Genomic DNA, 13,621 nt, shown 5'->3' on the forward strand with positions numbered 1-13,621 from the left:
TCACACACATCTCTTCATCCAGGCAAGCAGGAGTCATTATTGCTGTTCAAGCACATATTCCAGTTGGGCAAAAGCTCTTAAGGAAGGCACAGGGAACAGCCAGGAAGCGATGTGGCCTGGGCAGAATCCCAAGAACTGGATTGAGAGGCCTGGCCCTTGAGCCTGAAGTTCCTCACTCCTCTTGTTTTAGAAAAATCCCTGGGTTGGGTACCCAGGAACAGTTTTTTAAAATAGAGAAATCCTCTGAAACTCTTTGGAAAGTTTTCTGCACTGGAGCCAAAGCTAATAGCAGAGCACTAGTGTAAGGATTATTAGGGTGTTAGTGTAAAGTGTCACACTCAACCAGGTTCCTATGCCATGTTGTGGCATTAGGATGGAATCCTACTGAAGTCATGCTGTATATGCGGTATGTATTGCATGGTGTGCATTTCAGGATAGCATAACAACCACTTCGAAGAAAGGATTAACACCCATGGAGCACGTTGTACCTCCAGATGCAGACACTACTACCAAACGTTCTAGTGACAAATTTAGTTTCTTGAGATGATAAGTTGTAGGGTGTCCATGGTGCACATAATGGTGTTAGTTTTGCTTTATATGTTTGGGTTTTTTTGTTCTGGGGGAGGGACCATAACTCAATGGTACATATGCACTTTGTATATAGAAGGTCCCAGATTCAATCCCTGGCATGTCCCAGTTAACAGGTCTGGGAAAAATCTATTTCCGGCTGACACCTTGGAGAATCGCTATTGATCAGATTAGATAATACTGAACTCAACTGACCAATTGTGTAACACAGTGTAAAGCAGCTTAATTTGCTTCCTTCCTTCTCATCGTAATTTATGTTATGACACCGAAACCTGTTTCTTGTCTAGTCGTATGGCTGTAAGGCAGGCAGTATACCTGCGACATCTAATGTAATCAGAGCAGTTCCACATGCTATAGTTGCTGTGGGAAGCACCTGTAGTGTACAGTGTTTGCTGCAGAAAACATGTAAAATGTGGCCATCACTGTGTATGTGTCTCGGAACCTCAAATGGGGGCAGCTTTAGATGTTACAATTGCTCTGTAAAACATTGGTGCTATGTTGGTGTTTCCTGCAGTTGTACACATGCAAGATGTGAGCATTACACACTCACCCACACAAAATTGCCTGGGAACTTTGAGTACACAGGAACTGACTGACTTGGATTTGTTGCTGTATAACATGTGAAGAAGGCCTAAATATTTAGGGGGGAAGAAAAATACCTGTTATCATTGTTTTAGATATGGACCTGTCTAATTGTGCCCTGTATGCTGAGATGTAGCAGCTTCCTCTTCCCAGTTTTTCAGTGAGTTTCTATTTGACAAGTACAATCTCCCATGGGCATAGCCAAAGGGGGCAGGAAGGGGCAGCCCCCCAAATAAATAAAAATAAATAATGAACTAAATGAGGTTCTGCCCACCTGTAACATAAAGCCTGCCCCCTAACAAAAATCCTGGTTACACCCACGCTATATCCCACAGTAGCTCACGTCAATTAAAATAAAAGAATGTCAGGCCCTGCTCTCAGATAGAATTACAAGCTAAGAAGACAAGACACAAAAGGGAAGGAGAGTGAGGGGAATAGGTATTTAATTTAATTTAAATATTTAGAAACCACACTTCCATATAAAATATCACAACACAGAAATTGAGATCAGTTTAACAAAGCCAGAACAACATAGTAAACTGCAAGCAGGCATTTTTATCCAATCTGGACTGGACTGGTATTTCCTTGCTAATGTTTTTGATTGGGTAAAGGTGATGCAACTATCTTGTGGCCCTTATCCTTTTGGCCAGTGGTAAAATGTCTTTCTTTTTACCTTGGAAGTCCCAGAATAATTGGAACTGAGTGGGTTGGGGTTTTTGTTGGCAGGGATGGGAAAGTTAAGAACCCTTCAAACTGCTTTTTCTCTTGCTGATAACTGAGGCCAGGCAGGCGTTTCCTTTCCCAGAGCCAGATTTTCATATAGTTTTCCCCAAAGTTCACCATGAAAACTACTGTCTCAAGAGACAAAAAGCTAGCATCTTGACCTCCAGATGCCAGAAATCCCCAAAAGCAATGTCATGTCCAGGTTTAGTTGGACCTAAGCAAATGTTCAGTTTAAGAGTGGCTTTGGATGTTAAGAAATGCCACCTGCTATATGTGAAATCCTGTCTGTATTCAACTGGCAGCACTTAACAATCACATTTTGAAGGGGAAGTTGTACAAGAGCACTTGTGCAGGCCGTGCTTGTACAACGTAAGTTCCTCTTCAAATGTTTCAAAAAGTGCTGCCAGCCAATTCAGAAGACACTAGACATCTAGCTGGCAGCACATCTGGAGTTCTCTGAGTGTCATAATGTTGTTTGTGTACTGCTGCAGTATTGCAGCTGAAGTGGATATCTAGTCAATTGTACCACAGCCTGATGATTGTCATCTTGTGGCAACATGAAGATGGGGTTCTGCATGTTTATTTTAATATTTTGATGAAATTGTTTTATTGTGTATTTAATTATGTGGGGTTTTTTGTAATCGGTTGTATACTTGTGAACTGCTTAGAAACCACCTTGGCAATTAATTGTTATATGAGTGAGTGAATGAATGAATGAAGTAATGTCGGCAATGACAAGAATCCTTCATTTTGTTGCAGAGCAAATCTGCAAGGCATATAAGCAAATAACTGCATCTGTAACCTGACTCCATCAGTCAGTTACTCTAAACTCATTTAGGGAACAGAAACTTCTGACCTTTATGTGTTCAATCAAAACTAACCACACCAGGTGAAATTTCAGGTACCATATACTTACAACAAGAGATTTGGATCAAGTATTACTTGACTAGAATAGTAATGTTGGGTCCTAAGCAAGGTTCCTATGGGGAAGATGGTGGGACTTAAAAAGGTACAATTAAGCAGATAGGAAGTGAGAAAAATGTGCCATACACTGCAGTTGAGTGATTCTGCGTCAGGGTTGTATTATTCCAAAACTGCTGAACGTTTGCTTGCCTCGCTGTTGGTCTCATGTGTGATTTGGGCACTTGACTTACAGCCCTGAATGCTGTTACAGTGGTACCTTGGGTTAAGTACTTAATTCGTTCCAGAGGTCCGTTCTTAACCTGAAACTGTTCTTAACCTGAAGCATCACTTTAGCTAATGATAGTCAGACATTTTGCTCCTAGTCAGACATTTTGCTCTACTCTGGGCTAAGCCATGTTTGGTTTAGTGTGTCACCAGAATGTGGATTTGTGCTTTACGTCTCCAGAACAAACCACAAGCCTTTTGGACAAACCCATGTGCTCATGTGCTCACACTAATGTTTATATCAGATGTGGAGCAGGTACATGTGGTTTGGGGGAAATCAGCTCATGAGGTGAGGTGAGAAGACTATTTCAGGCGACAGGGTCCACCCTGGGCAACAGATCCCATTGTTGATCCTATTTTTCTCCCCCTCTCCCTTTGTTTATGATGTAGATCTACCCTGACCCCTTCTTCCCTGGCAGGAGGAAATAGTGCCAAAATTTCTTGGGCTGGCCTTTTCTAGAGGGTATCATGTTGGGGAAACATGGTTTAAAGCAACCAAGCGACACAAAGTAACCGTGAGAGAAGGGGAGGATGAGTTTTACATAAAGAGCAGACCTCCCCATACGATCTATTTATGAACGTGGCAGACATGCATTTTAACTATCTGTCCCACCACTTTTAATTTGGCTTCCGGATATGAGTGTTAAAGTAGTGGTGGAAAGGAAATCCAACAGTTTATATATTTCATAGTTAGCGACAGTAAATATTGTGTGTGTTTAGACATTCAAGGCTTGGAAGTCTCCCTTGAAAAAATAAGCTGCTGGTCTAAATATGAAATCTGGGGAGAGCTGACTTACCAGCACACACAATCCTAAGGCTGAAAATAAGAGCTGGCTGCCCACCTTACTTTCCATGTAAATTTTACTGAGTGACATGTTGACCCACACTGCAGTCCAGAGAAAGCTCCGCTATATTTAGCTCTGGACAGCCTTCCCAAAGTGCAGTGAGAGGCACAGCAGGTTGAGCAACTCTTAGCAAGGAATTTAAATAAATTGGCTAATCATCTGGTTTTGTTTTTAAAGTTGATAAGATTATAAAGCTGATGAAAACTGAGACCAGAGCTCACTTACAGAGTTTTCAGTCTTTTGGGGTTGTATGAAGAGAACCTGCAGCAGGCTTTTTAAGAATAAAACTGGACCTGGCCCGAGGCTTAATTTTGAAATGTAGGGCTTGTCCACACTTCTGCTTCTCCTGTTATTTCTAGGAACAGGTCCAATAGGTTTTTCCTTTTCTCTCGCTGCTTTCCCCGGGAAAACCTGCTGTTTACTGCATCAATCCACAGAATCCCAAATGACATTTCTTCTGATTCAGCAGTAACCAGCAAGTTTTCCAGGGAGAAGTGACAGGAGAAAATAAAAACCTATCAGATCCATGCCTAGAAATGACAGGACAAACGAAAGTGTGGATGAGCCCTAAAGGAGAAGGCTTATGTTCCAAAAGTGATGCTCAGGGTTTCTACCTGGAAATACCACTGTAACCCTGGACGCGTTGAGGCTCTCTACAGTTGCTCAGTGGTAAAGGAAATGAACTCTGAACCTGCTCAGCAATACATATTAACTCATGGTGACTTCACATGTTCCAGGGTGAAGCCCTGGCACTGAAAATAGATGAGACATGATACAAATGAAAATCTGTATTTACTTACTTCAACATGTGGTAAGCTGCACTTGGTGGCCTGCCTACCCATTCTGCAAAGTGGGGCCCTGGACCTCTGCCCTGAAGTCCTGCCCTGACAGCAGCAGTAGCTATGCACAGTTTATCATCAGGTGTGGGAAGCATTTTGCCCTCTGGATGTTGCTGGGCCACAATTTCCATCATCCCTGGTCATTGACCATGCTTGCCAGGGCTGATGGGAGTTGGAGCTCAGCAACATTTGGCGGGGGGGGGGTCAAGGTTCCTCATGCTCAAGGTTCCACAAGCTCAATAACTGTACAAACTTCATGGGAAGGGGTGAGAGTGAGGGGAACAGAGTGAAGGCACTTAAATTTATTAAATCTCAACAACTTTGTCCAGATTTTCAGTTTTGGGAATATGACAACCCTACTTATTCACATTGCACCATGGTGCTTTGTAAAAGGACAGACTTGGCAGGTCCCTGTCCTCAAGAGGCTCATAATGTGAAAACAGGGAAACGACAGAGGGAAATGGAGGTAGGGATAAATAGGGGAAGAATATATGTTTACTTAAATTGTGACTTCAGGGTATTGGAACTAGGGGCTTGTTCCAAAGGCTTTGCAGCACAGGTGAGTTCTTAAGAGGGATTTGGAGGAAGTTCCTGGCATACAGAGTGGCAAGGCAGAAACATTTTTCAGGGAGCAGGAAACCTCTGGATAAGTGAGAGTCATGAAACTGGAAAAGTAAAGGTCACAGGCAGGGATGTGTCAGCAGCACACAATAGCTAAGAGATAAGGATCGGGTTGCATGTCTATGGAGGGTTTTGAAGGTAAATATGAAAAGCTTGTGCCTGATCTGGGAGTGGACAGAAGAAGCCAATGTTGGGTCTGAGGGGGGTGGGCAAGGTGAAACAATGGTGGATTACAGAGCAGAAGACTGCAGTAGTCTAGTGACAAATGACAGGACATGGATCTTATAAAAAATGGCTAATTCCAAGTAGCATCTCTGCCATGCAATTCCAACACCTTAATTTTGTGCAGCATTGCACATGTCACCCTAAGTTCTTATTTGCAGGCAGGCATAGCAACTTGTAAGACAAAAAGTGAGGCTTTTGAACTACAGTGGTACCTTGGGTTACATACGCTTCAGGTTACAGACTCCACTAACCCAGAAATAGTACCTCAGGTTAAGAACTTTGCTTCAGGCTGAGAACAGAAATTGTGTTCCGGTGGTGCGGCAGCAGCAGGAGGCCCTGCAGCCATGATATCCTCTTCGGGAGTCCCTATACTGGCATGTGATCCAGGTCACACTATCCCACTTCTCCTAGTTTTTTACAAGGTTTGTAAGCAAGCAAGCAAATGGGGGAACGTCTACCATTTCTACTTTCCAGTGAATATATTCTTTTCAAAATTCTCAATTGTATAGACCAATTCATTAAGAATAAATTTGTTACCCATGTCTGCTAAATGAAACCTCTCTGCTCAGAGACCGTATATATCCAAATGCCAGTTGCTGGAGACCAACAACAAAGGTTGCCCATTGTCTTCATGCTTTGTCTTCCAGGGCATCTGGTTGGCAATTAGCTGGAAACAGAATGCTAACTAGATGGACCTATGATCAGATCTAGTGGAGCAGTTCTTTCATTTTTGCTGTCCAAAGTTTAAATTGGGTTCAATGGCCATTTTGAATTGCCCACCAAGTTGGATGGCATTAAAAGGGGGTTCAACAAGTTCATGGAGGATAAGACTATCAATGACTGCTAGTTATGATGGCTGTGTACTATACCTCCAATATCAGAGGTAGAATGCTTCTGAATACCTGTTGCTGTGAATCACAAGTAGGGAGAGTGCTGTTGTGCTCAAGTCCTGCTTGTGAGCTTCCCATAGGCCTCTGCTTGGTCACTATGAGAACAGGATTCTGTACTATCTGGGCCTTGTTCCAGCAGAGCTTATGTGCCCTTTATCGCACTGATGGGAAGCTGTCATGAGAACCTCAGTCTGGTGCTTCCTTGGTGGGTCATGGTGATCTAGCAGTTTGAGATCTACTGACACCCTTGAAAGTGATGAATTTCAGAAGTATCATACTGAACTGGAAAGGATCAAGGGAGAATTAATATGTGTGCTGGGTGGGGAGACTCTTTATCTCTTGGTAAAGCTGTGGGAATAAGAAATCTCCTTTAGAGAAGGAGGAATGTTGTTTGGAACGACATACTTGGAGTTACCTAATTTAGATGAAACTTGAGACACTAAAGATATGGGGGACATGAAACTGGACCTTACACTCCCATCCAAACAATCTACTTACGGTAACTGTAAAGCCATGGAAATTGTGCCATCTCTTAATATTGTTGATAGATTTGTTCTTAAATAATATTAGCTGGTACTTGTGCTAGAGATTTCGTCAAATTTTAATTCAGTTTTCAAACTAAGGCAGAGTTTCTCAGACTTTTCAAAGTTGTTATTTGTTTTATTTTATTTAATAATATTTTTATATGGCTTACATTAAAAGAAATCTTGAAGTGGTTTACAAAAGAAACAGTTTGCAGAAGTGTTACTGGTGACACTCCCTCCCCTGGATTTTTTTTTTCAGGCACATATCCTGAGACTTGAAATTATAGTGATTGCCTGTTAAAAATTACTGCATACCTAGAAAGTCAATAGGTAACTTAAGAATAATACTGTAATTTGGTTTACTATACATATTATATTTGAAGTTTAATTCTGTGTGAAAATAAACTTTTTGACCTGGTACACAGCTGGGTGTGTTTCTTGTGATTTCTCCAAAAAAACAGCACCCTAGCCTGCAACCTGCTTTGGGTCACAAACCCACTGATTGATAATCTCTGAATTCAGGACTAGAAAGGCTATGTTGGTAGAATAACCCTATCTGGATCATGGACAAGTTTAAAATCCCCAAATGCCTTAAATATGATTGCTAAACCACACCTTGACAGATGGACTCAGAACAGTTGCTCAGACCTCAAAACCATACTGTACTATGGCAACCTCCAGTGAAGAAAGATGCCTGCACAAAACATCAGCTGAATGAAGGTTAGAAAAACTCAGCTTAATTACAAATAGTTTGAATGCATCAGTAAGTATGAAGGAATCTGCTTTGTTCTCTTATGCAGCAGCCTCTGGCTTATAAAGGGATGTGATGCTGCCCAGGCAAGTTCTATGGATGTGTGGCTTGCTGGTTCCACAAGAGGCAGACTCCTGTCATCTGCTTTAGCTTTGATTTCTTACATTCTAAATTGTGCTGAAGAAGACTTAATTATTACTGAGGCATGAGCATTCAGGATGGGGAACCTGTGGTCCTCCAGATGTTGATGGACTCCCATCAGTCTCAGCCAGCATGAATGCTGCTCAGTGATGATGGGAGTTGTAATCCAACAACATCTGGAGGGCCACAGGTTCCCAACCCATGACTGAGGGACTCTTGTTCTGATTCATCAGCAGTGCTGGCTCCAGGTTTTGGGAGACTGCTGGGCAAGGTGCCCTCAACAAGCTCCCCTCTTCTCCAAGGCATCATTGCCCCTTCAGTTGCCTTCTCCCTCTGGACCCAATCTGAATAGTTGTCCTGGGAAAAGTGGGTGGAGGTTTCTCCATCTCCATTGGCTTGATTACAGAAGAGGGCAGGTGAACAGGCAGCAACAGCAAGGGGCAGGAGTTGCAGGGCCAAGAGGCACCAGAGGGTGTCAGTGTGCCCCCAGCAGGGATATTCACTTTAACATGTGCTGTACTGTATAGTGCCTATCTGTGATGCTGACCCTGTCCAGTGAGAGAATTCCTTATATCTTTAGTCCAAGGGTAGCTAAAACATTAGGACCACAATAGAAATGGACAAACTGCAGCCTATCTATTACATTAGAACTTGTGCTATGTGTAACCAATGAGTTGCTTGCTAATTAATAAGCTGTATGGAGTATGATTCATGTTTGTCTTTACACAGCACAGTTTTTGGTTTCTTAGTGACTTCAGCGTTCATACTCCATGGTCAACCCATTATCAACAGGGTGCCTTTCAGCCCTGAGTTATACCGTATATGGGTAATGCAGTACCATGTATGGAATAATTTGAGAGAATGTATATCCAAGCGCTCATTGTACAGCTTGGGAATCACTGCTAAGAACCGCTCTTTCTCAAAGACCCTCCCTTTTCTTTTGGGTTTTGTTCTCTTGACTCATTGTGTTTCTTTCGTCACTCATCATCTAAGTCAGGGTGGAAGGGGCTACCCAGTCTATGTAAAAGCTTCCAAGGAATGCCCATGAGCCTGCAGGAAGTGGCTTTGTGCTGCTTGGGTGGGTGACTCAGCTGGCGGTGGCTTTTACCCCCCTGTGTTAATACTGACTCAGCATCCCTTTGTGGAATTATATAGACCCTGTGCTGCTGGAGCCCTCCCTTTCAAATAGTAAATAAAACTAGGGATCAGGGCAATTAAAATTCCAAGGGTGTTTTGTGACCTGGCCAGATTCCAAGATGAATTATAGCTCTAAATGTTTTCTAAAGCTTTTAATAAGATAATAGTTTGGGGAGGGGAATCTTTTTATACTGCATTGTGCTGCACTGTGTGACTGCTACCATTTGACATCCCAACAAGCAGCAACAAATAAAAGTGTCCTCTGTAATATGAGAGCAGTTTTGAAATTGGTTATTTGCAGGCTTTGTGATATCTATATGGACAGTACGATCAAGACGTCAAGGTGCTTGCGTGTGGTTAATAGTCTTAGAATTCAATGTTCAGCAATCAAAATCCTTGGTGCCTGGAACTGATATAGGAGAAATATGATTTTTCTGGTTCAGTTTTGTTGTTCTGGCTGTGTATTTTATATTCTTGTGTGTCAACCACTCTGTGGTTTTCTAAATTAAGAGCAGTGCTGATCTAATAAATAAAATAGACCTCCATTGTCAAAGGACTGGGGGCGGGGGGGGGGGGAGAGATTCTGTATCACAGCCTTGGCCAGCAGGTGATCTCCAGTTACTGGTATTTAGGACTACAACTCCCATCAGCCTCAAGAAGCATTGGTGCCCTGGAGAGCTTGTGAAGTCTGCTGTAGTGAGTAAAGAGAGAACATATTCTCTACTGCTTATGCAGAGAACATGGGATTGCCACACTTATAATTCAGGAGTGTATACTGCTAAGTGGAATGTCACATAGGTTTTTTTCTAATAAACACTTTGTAATGCATCTGTGTTCAATGGGAAGGATATCTCTGGGGCTTAAGCCATCAATTCCTAGAGGCTGCAACTGAACCTCATCAGCTAATTGAAACCCTGACTATTTTCATATGTACTGTTTTTGAGTCTTCCTTCTGCTCTTAGGGTGTATATATGTAAGTCAGCAATGCAAATTAAAATGAACTTGTATATTTTGCAAAAAAAATCTTAAACTAAAGCTTTTTTAAAATCATGTTTTTAAATTGATTGATTTCAACCTTGCTGCCAGTTTTATGCCACACAACAGATCTATTTTATCAGAAGTGCATTTTTAACCTCTCCCTCCTCCCTCATAATTTGTTCCGTTGAGTTGTACATGTCTATTGTGTTATTATTATTAAACTCTCCCTTTGGTTATTATCAACATAATATTACATGCTATGTTTTAATTTATTTCATTTATATCCCACCTTTCCTCCAAGAGCCTCAAGGCCACCTGCATGGTGGAAGGGCGGGAGAATAAATAAATAAATTGCATGAAGAAGCTGCATGCTCCATTGACTTCCATGTAGATGGGCTGCACTTTCAAATGTTAAAAAATCAGCTAAATTTTGCACATGAAGTACGGTAAAACTCAAGATACAGCAGGGATTCCTGTTTTCAGTGCTGACTTTCCCTCTCCAGGCTCCTCAGCCACAGGCTCAGGTAACACATGCACACTAAAGATATCCCAAAGCATTGTTGTAGAGCCCCAACTTTAATCTATCTATCATCTATCTATCTATCTATCTATCTATCTATCTATCTATCTATCTATCTATCATCTATCTATCATCTATCTAGTTTTATTTATTAAATTTGTATACCACCCTTCATCCATAGATCTCAGGGCAGTTCACAATGTAAAATGCAATATAAAATGCAATATAATGTAAAATGCAATATAAATACATAACGAAAATAAAAACCACAAACCGATAAACCTCCCTCTCCCCCACCATCTTTATACATTTATATAAAAATATGTACCTTGTTTGTTTGTTTTATCTCAAGGTGGTTTTGGGGGAAAAGTTAATTCACAGTTACATTTCTGGGATAGTGAAGGGGAAATTGTTTGTAAGCACTTCTGAACTGTCCTTGCCATCTCTAACCTATTTAACACTCACTTTAAAACAACTACAGCACCAAACTATACGATCTGAAGAGAAACCAGAGAAACCCTAACCCTAACCCTGCGCAAAGAAAAAAAAAAGCACCAAACTATATACAGGGTTCCCTGGCCTTGATGTATCAAATGTTCCTGCGGGCATCAACAGAAAGACCAAATCACATTATTATTTTTTAGAAAAGTAGTCATCATGAGGAGCACTGTCACTTTGATTTAATAGCATTTTGCCTAAAGGATTCCAGTATGGTTTGCCAACATATATTCAAAAGAGGCCATTAAGCTGCTCAGATGTCTGAAGCCCTAATAATGACAGTAATCTTATTCCTATCACTTTACTGGCAAGACACTGTCTCAAACTGTGTCAGTCATTTCTAGCATGTTTGTAGATACACTGCTGACCACAGGCATACGACGACTTCCAAATGGCAGCTGGTTTTTAGCAGAGGTCTTGTTTTGAATCATTTCCACACCTCCCGCCTCCCGATGGGACGGAGCCACCAAAATATTTCAGTGTGTTCAAACTGCAGTAAATTTGTCAGCACAGATCTGAATATAATTTCTATGTAGGTGATAATAGGTCACTGTGGTCTGGGATGTTCTGGACAGATGCAAGTTGAATCTGCTTCAGGGTTGCTAAACCATAATAAACACCCGTGTCCTTGGAAAGAAAGTGAAATAGAATGCTCTCCACAATGCAGTTTAGGAAAAACTTTGCAAGGCAAAATATAATTACCACTGCAGGCATTTGGCCTTCCTAATGATCACTCCTCTCCACTCATCCCAGCCATGAAAACTGACTCTAGTTCTCATGACCGCAGGCGGTCAAGTGTCCTTATTTCTCTTCTGAATGAGAGAGACCACTTCCTAGCTTCATTCTGTAGCCCTGATTCAGGTCTGACTCAGAGAGGAAGCTCAGGCACCAGTTAAGTCAACTACATCATCACTTCCCCTACCGCCCCCTTAAGTTTAACTTGGCCACTTAGCAAGATCTTGACTTGAGGCAGCCAATTAAAGCAAGATAACAAAAGAGCAACGCACAGTGATGGCAGAGTTGGTTGGGTTCTGTTGTTATTTTCTTTAATAATTGGGTCTTGGGTTGAACCTCTCTCAAATGTAAAACCTTCACAGAATTGGCAATGACTGTATAGTTTAAAAGTCTCTGTTTGGCCAGTGCTGACTACACGCTTACACAATTATCCCTGGCCTGGAAAAAGATCTAAACCACAATGGCTAAGTATAGAGGTTTCTAAAATATCTTCATATATACAGTGCCTGAATACACAAACACAACCAGCCTCTCTTCTGCCTACAAGAGCAATATTTTCCATAGGATTCATATTGACATAGGTTTTGCCCCTGCAGTCCTGCTTATCTACAAAAATAAAGCCTCTACCATTGCATGCCTGTCCTGAACCCCACATCATCTCTGTCTGAAACCCAATATAAGCAGTGGGTGGCTTCTGCCAACCCCATCTAAGGTGTAAAAACAAGCGCTTTCCTCCTCCCTGGTTCAGTAACTTTTAACAGGGGCTCATTTAAAGATAATATATAGTAGATTCAAAACACCATAGTCTGAAAATACAAATAATAGGATTCACACATCAAGATTTCAGAGAATCAAAATAGAATTCATCAGAAACAAATGTATCTCAGTGTTGCAGTTTATTGCAGGCTGGATGCAAGTCAGCAGTGTGACGTAGCTGCAAAATGAGCTAATGCTATTCTGGACTGCATTAAGGATGGTAATAAAGGTGATCAGGGATGTGGGAAAGACGTTTTGTAAGGAAAAGCTGAAGGAATTGGGTATGTTGAGCCTGGAAAAAGAAGACCAAGGAAAAAGAAATGGGGGAATCTTGGTTTTGGTCAACTGAAAAATACCGAAGACCTGGATTCTAAAGACCTGCTCTTTCAATTTTAAATAAGAACATGTTACTAGCCCCACTCGTCTCCATTTGAAATGTTTGCAACTAAATGTCAAAATAGAAGAATCCTGTTGTAACTTTTTTTCAGACTTTAAATTCAGTGGGTTGCATCCCGACTCATCCAGACTAAAGTTGAATTTATGTTCCATTAAAATTAATGGAACAAGTTTCAGTCCTGATGTAAGTCCCGTTGATTATATTGAGATCTTAGCGCAACTTACTTGGGCTGCAATCCTTGCCATGCCTACTCAGAAATATGTCCCACTGAATTCAGTGGTGCTTACTCTCAGCTAAGTAGGGTTAGAATTTCAGCCTAAGTCTAGATTCAACCCAATATATTTAAAATTAAGCATCTCTGTGAAAACATGCCTCCCCACCCCCCTTAATTTACTCCAGTTGCAGAATCTGAATGGTCTGACTGCAACAACTTTTAAAAAATGCTGAATTCCAGACCTGGCAGGTTATATTTTGTAATGAAAACTGAGCTCCTTTAGACCTCTGCTACTTTCCTGCATGTTTAGTTCTGCGAAAGTACAGATGGGTCCTTTGAGGTTTGTTTGTGGTGAGACACACATCCCTAAGTGCATAACGTAATTCGGCTGGATCTTGGCCAAGGGTGGAGATGGCATATGATTAGATCTCTGGATAACCGTCAGAGACTGGAGTTAACCTGAGCGGTG

General features: G+C 41.5%; 1 protein-coding gene across 6 annotated transcripts in view; it reads left to right on the forward strand.

Moving 5' to 3' along the window:
- The window catches only part of WNT5B (Wnt family member 5B), a 132,716-nt gene that overhangs the window by 44,836 nt on the left and 74,259 nt on the right, over positions 1–13,621 (forward strand). The gene's annotated exons all lie outside the window — the stretch shown is intronic.

This window comes from Podarcis melisellensis (assembly GCF_964234715.1).
Source record: "Podarcis melisellensis genome assembly, chromosome: 10".
NCBI lineage: Eukaryota > Metazoa > Chordata > Lepidosauria > Squamata > Lacertidae > Podarcis > Podarcis melisellensis.